The following is a 6,459-nucleotide window of genomic DNA, read 5'->3' on the forward strand; positions in this document are numbered from 1 at the left end:
AAACATGGGCTATTCTGAGGGTCAATAATAAGTTGAATGAAGTGTCAAAGAAGAGCCTTAACCTATAGCCAATTAACAACAAAACCCTAGGCAAGAGAGATAAAATGACCTTCATAGAATATTCATCAAGACAATCAGGTACCTAGCCATCAGCAAGAAATTACAAGCCATACAAAGAAACAGGAAGGTATGGCCCAGTCAAGAGAACAAATTAAAACTTCAGAGGAGACACAAAATTTGGAACAACTAATCAAAGATGTTCAAGCAAATTTCCTAAATCAATTCAAGGAGATGATGGGAAATATGGCTAAAGAGATAGAGGATATTAAGAAGACACTGTGTGAGCATAAAGAAGAATATGAAAGTATAAAAAGAAACATAACGGAAACTAGGGGAATGAAAGGCATAATAAAAGAGATTAAAAATACCCTAGAGGCATATAACTGTAGGTTTGAACAGGCAGAAGAAAGAATCAGTGAACTAGAAGACGGGACAACCAAAACCTTACAGATAAAGGAACAGATAGAGAAAAGAATGGAAAAAAAAAAAAAAAAAAAAAAAAACAACGAGCAGGGTTTCAGGGATCTGAGTGACAGCATTAAGTGTACAAATATACATGCCATAGGTATCCCAGGAGGAAAAGCAAAGGGAAAAGGGGTAGAAAGAATATTTGAGTAGCTAATGGCCCAAAATTTCCCAACACTTATGAAAGACATAAATATACATGTCCAAGAAATGGAACAAACTCAACACAGAATAAATCCTACTATACCTACTACAAGACACATACTAATCAGATGTCAAATGCCAGAGATAAAGAGAGAATTCTGAAAGCAGCAAGAGAAAAAATGATCCATCACATACAATAAGGGATCTGCAATAAGAACAAGTGCAGATTTCTTATCAGAAACCACGGAGGCAAGAAGTCAGAGATATTTGTTCCTGAAAGAGAAAAACTGCCAGCCCAAAATACTTTATCTACTAAAACTGTTCTTCAAAACTGAGAGAGTTTAAAATATTCACAGATAAGCAGAAACTAAGAGAGCTCATTAACATGAGAACTGCCCTATAAGAAATACTAAAAGGAGTTCTGCAGACTGAAAGGAAAAGGCAGGAGAAAGAGAGGCTTGGAGTAGAGTGAATAAATGAAGATTATCAGTAAGGTAACTAAAAGTGTAAAAAGAGAGGTAAAAAAAAAGATATGACATATAAGGATAAAATGACTGAAATAACTACTATCTCTACAGTAATAACATTGAATGTTAGTGGACTAAACTCCCCAAACACAAGACACAGATTGGCAAAATGGATAAAATATTATGATCCAAATATATGCTATTTACAAGAGACTCACCTTAGACCCAAAGACACAAATAGGTTGAAAGTGAAAGGTTGGAAACAGATATTCATGCAAATAGTAAGAAAGAAAAAGAAAGAAAGGAAGAAAGAAAGAAAGAAAGGAAGGAAGGAAGGAAGGAAGGAAGGAAGGAAGGAGGAAGGAAGGAAGGAGAGAGAAAGAAAGAAAGAAAAGCTGGTTTAGCTATACTAATATCAGACAAAAAATAGACTTTAAATGCAAAACTGTTATATGAGAGAAAGAAGGACACTATGTAGTAATACAAGGGCAATCCACCAAGAAGTTATAACACACATAAATATTTATGCACCTAACCATGGTGCACCAAAATACATAAGGCAGCCACTGGCAAAGCTGAAGGAAGAAATAGATGTCTCCACAGTAATATCTGGAGGCTTCAATACACCACTCTTATCAATAGATAGAACATCTAGACAGAAAATCAATAAGGAAACAGAGAACTTGAAAAATATGATAAATGAACTAGACTTAACAGATATATACAGACCCTTGCACCCCCAAATATCAGGATATTCATTCATCTCAAGTGTCAATGGATCGTTCTCCAGGATAGATTACTTGTTGGGTCACAAAACAAGTCTAAATAAATTTTAAAAGTTTGAAATTATACAAAGCACTCCCTCTGACCATAATGGAATGAAGCTGGAAATCATTAACAGGCAGAGAACTGGAAAAATCACAAATATATGGAAGTTGAACAACAAACTCTTAAACAATCAGTGGGTCAAAGAAGAAATTGCAAGAGAAATGAGTAGAGATCTCAAGATGAATAAAAATGGAAATACAACATATCAAAACCTATGGGATACAGCAAAGGCAGAACTGAGAGGGAAATTTATAGCCCTAAATGCTTACATTAAAAAAGAAGAAAGAACTAAAATCAAAGATCTTACTGCACACCTGGAGGAGCTAGAAAACGATAGCAAATTAATCCCAAAGTAAGCAGAAAGAAACAAATAAATTACAGAGCGGAAGTAAATGAAATGAAGAGTAAAAAATGATAGAGAATTAACAAAATCAAAAGCTGGTTCTTGGAAAAGATCAATAAAATTGACAAATCCTTAGATTGACTGACAAAGAAAAAAGGGGAGAAGATGCAAATAATAAATAAAATCAGAAACAAGAGGAGGGGCATTACTATCGATCCCACAGAAATAAAAAGAATCATAAGAAGATACTATGAACAACAGTGTTCTGGTTTGCCAATGCTGCCATCATTATGCAAAATACCAGAAATGGATTGGCTTTTATAAAGGGGGTTTATTTGGCTACAAATTTACAGTTCTAAGGCCATAAAAGTGTCTAAACTAAGGCATCAACAAGAGGATATCTTCACTGAAGAATAGCTGATGGCATCTGGAACACCTCTGTCAGCTGGGAAGGCACGTGGATGGTGTCTGCAGTCCTTTGCTCCCAGGTTGCATTTCAAAATGTTCTCCAACCTCTCTCTCTCTCTCTCTCTTTTTTTTTTTTTTTTCCTGCTGCAAAAAGCTTTATTGTTTACACTTGGTTCAGGACTTGTTAGAGGGTGGCAGGGTGGCTGGTTAAAAAGATGCCTCCTGGCTGGAGGGAGAGGCTCAGGCAAAAGCCTGGATGCCAGGGGAATGCAGAGGGGCCCCCTAAGGGCCTCTGGGCTCCAGAGACTCCTAGTCGTGCTTGAGGGTGAGCCTTTCGAAGAGATACTCGCCCAGCCCCGCCTGCAGGACACCCAGCCTGCGGAGTTTGGTCAGATGATCGCTCATCTTCTTGATGAGTTTCAGCAACTCATCTGGGAAATGGTTTTCCAGGAAGTCACAGAGATGAGGATCTGTGTTGGCAGAACCCAAGACATGCAGATCCAAAAGGGCCTGGTTCAGGCCCCTCTCCAAGACCAGGGTGGCTTCCATGGCTTCCAGGGTATTACGCCATTCATCTTGGGCCAGCTTCCCCACGTCATCAAGGAGGGCGTGGCCACCGCGCTGGTTTTGCATCTTCAAGAGACACCCCGCGCCCTCGAGCTGCTTCTTCGCCAACTCGCGGAGGAAGTGGCCCAGCCCTTCAGGGCCACATCGTCACTGTCGAAATAGAAGCCCAGAGAGAGGTAAGTGTAGGAGGCCCCAGATGCAGGTTGACCAGGCGGTTGACAGATGCCTCCGCATCGGTGGAATAATTCTGACGGATTTGGGAGCTCATGGTTGGTTGACAATCAGCTAACCACACAAAAAAACGGTGTTAGCTGGTCCCGAAAACAGGAGCTGGCCCAGGAGAGGCAGTTGGAGGGTGGCCGAGGCTGAAGATGTGGGGGGACGCTTCCCCGGATCTGGTGGGTTCAAACATTGTTGAAGCAAGAGACAGGTCCGCGGGACCGCCGGGCACGCTGTGGAGTCTGCATTTCTCTTAGCTTCCCCAGAGCAAACTCTGGGCTGGCATATGCAAACGTCTCCAAGAATCAACAAGTGTCAGTGTCTGCTCTTAGCTTCTGTCCAAATGCCCCTCCCAGCTGCTCTTGGGGTGTTTTTTCCCCGCTCTGCTCTCTGTATAAGCTCTCTTTAAAGGATTCCAGTTATCTAATTAAGACCCACCATGAATGGGCAAGGTCCACATCTTCATGGAAATAATTTAACCAAATGTTTCCACCCTAGGCAACAGATTAATCAGTCTGCCCCTACAAGATTGCATTAAATAATAGGGATTTGGGGGGGACATAATATATCCAATCTGGCACAAAGAATATGCCAACAAATTAGACAACTTGCATAAAATACACAAATTCCGAGAAACACACTAACAACTTACATGAACTCTAGAAGAAAATGAAGACCTCAACAGACAAATTACAACTAAAGATGTTGATTCAGTCATCAAAATCCTCCCAACAAAGAAAAGCCCAGGACTAGATGGCTTCACAGGTGAATTTTACCAATCATTCCAAGAATTAATACAAATCCTGCTCAAACACTTCCAAAAAATTGAACAGGAGGGAATAGTACCTAACTCATTCTACGAGCCTGATATCACTCTAGTACCATAGTCAGAGAAAGATACTACAAGCAAAGAAAACTACAGACCAATTTCTCTAACAAATGTATATGAAAAATTCTCAGGAAAAAAGAAAAAAAAAACCTTGCAAATCAAATCCAACAACACATTAAAAGAAATTATACACCATGATCAAGTGGATTTTATCCCAAATATGCAAGGGTAGATCAGCCAAGAAAATCAATCAATATAATATACCACACTAACGAATCAAAGGGGAAAAACCACATGGTCTCCTTAATTGACTCAGAGGAACAATGCCAGGTGTTGGTGGTGGGGTAGTGTACATGAATCCTGTATTTTATGCATGACTGTTCTGTAAGCTCACAACATCTCTTACCCCATCCCACCCCACCCCAAAAAAGAAGTTACCTAGGGTAGTGGCGATAACTGATTGTATTTAAATTTGGTTTCCTGGGCAAGTTGGGCATTTACAGGAAATAGAAACTAGCTTAGATTTTTGGTTTTGTTGACATGGGGCTTGGCATGGGCATCTCTATTGTGGGCCTACTAGATTAAAAAAAAAAATCAATTCCCCCTTTTAATTCTCCCTTTCCTTTGCTAGGCTAAGGGCTGAGATCAAAATTTAAAGTATTAACACCACTCTCAGTTACCATCTGTTGCCTCTAGAAGGCTCCCATAAGTGATTAGGTTACAGATGTTGAGGGGCTGATTGTTTTTGTTCTCTTCACACTTCTATTGTTATAGATGGATGGACACCATATGGTGAGATGGCTGGATGAAACTATTTAAAACTTTAGGGAGGATTCAGTGCACCAGGGAAATTATTAGGATTAGTAGGAATTGTAAAATACCCAATGTTTGGAGTATGCTTCTAAGCCAAGGACCACAGGTCCCAAACCAACTGAAATCAAAGAGATCAAAGAAAGATCCCGTAGAAGTACTTGCTTGTTCAAGCAAACTGTAGTTTGACTTCCCCAGAAATGTTTATCCAGGTACAGCAGGTGGTATTGATAACAGCACAATCTCCTCCTTGCTCAGCCAGCAAATAGTCAAGTGCAACTCTAATTTCTAGAACAATTCTAGCTAAGGAATCTAAAGATTTTTGTGGTGCAGCAATAGCTTTTGCAGTGAATTCGGCATTTTTTCTTACTGTTATAGATAAGTTTCTGTTCATATTTCCATTTATTTTTAATTCCTTACCAAGGAAATGAGAATCCAATGAAAAAGGCCCATCCAGTGTCAGTGATGCCCCCACGCAACTCATGTTTAGCTTGGGAGTGTACATTAAGTGAGGTAGTCTAGTGTGAAGCTTTGGATTTGTTATAAATTTTGAAGGGAACTACTGAGAGACCCAAGCCACATTGTCCTGACATATGCCAACTGTCTATACATTGAAATGCCCACACATATGGAGAGTATGGGTTATGGTCTCAGACCCTTCCACAAATGAAGATATAACCCAAAGGTGTGCATAGACCACCAGTCAGGGTTTGATTATCTGTTTGGAGAATGTTCCAGTTATCTGTTTCTAACCATGCATTGCTTATGGAATTGTCACAATTTCCTATATCTGAAAGGAGTCAAAATGCCATTTTTAAATGGAGCATTATACATAGGGAGAGTTATCCTGTGACATCTCTTCGATTAACGATATGAGGACAAGTGGTACCGTAGTGAGAGTAATCTCTGGGGCAATCATGTGTTAATGCATAACGAACCTGGTCATCAGGGAATAGGCCTTACCTGTTTCCAGTGTTTGTGAGGTTAAAACAAGACATTGGGTGACAAAGTCTATAACAGACTGACCCTACAAGTGTGGGTGTTTATGCTAGCTTGATTGTAAGACAATGTGATATTTGGGATCCTTATAAAATTGGTTGCTGGCAAGACAACAGGATCCCCTAGATCATGAACAAATAAAAGTTTATGCTGGCAGATTCAGCAATCAGTTAGATTTCCCCCTTTTGCAGTGGCCTGGGAAAAACAAATAGCACTGTCTTTCCAGGCCACAGAAAGTGGAAGGAAGAGACAAACAGGAACATATTTGGTGGCAACTTCATATAAAAGATGGAAAAGATATGCAAAAGAGGCACAGAAAC

General features: G+C 39.8%; 1 pseudogene; it reads right to left on the minus strand.

Annotated features, from left to right (window-relative positions):
• Positions 1-2,906: 2,906 nt before the first annotated feature.
• Positions 2,907-3,550, minus strand: LOC119536015 (annotated as a pseudogene).
• Positions 3,551-6,459: the final 2,909 nt, after the last annotated feature.

Source organism: Choloepus didactylus, chromosome 1 (assembly GCF_015220235.1).
Source record: "Choloepus didactylus isolate mChoDid1 chromosome 1, mChoDid1.pri, whole genome shotgun sequence".
Classification (NCBI taxonomy): Eukaryota; Metazoa; Chordata; class Mammalia; order Pilosa; family Megalonychidae; genus Choloepus; species Choloepus didactylus.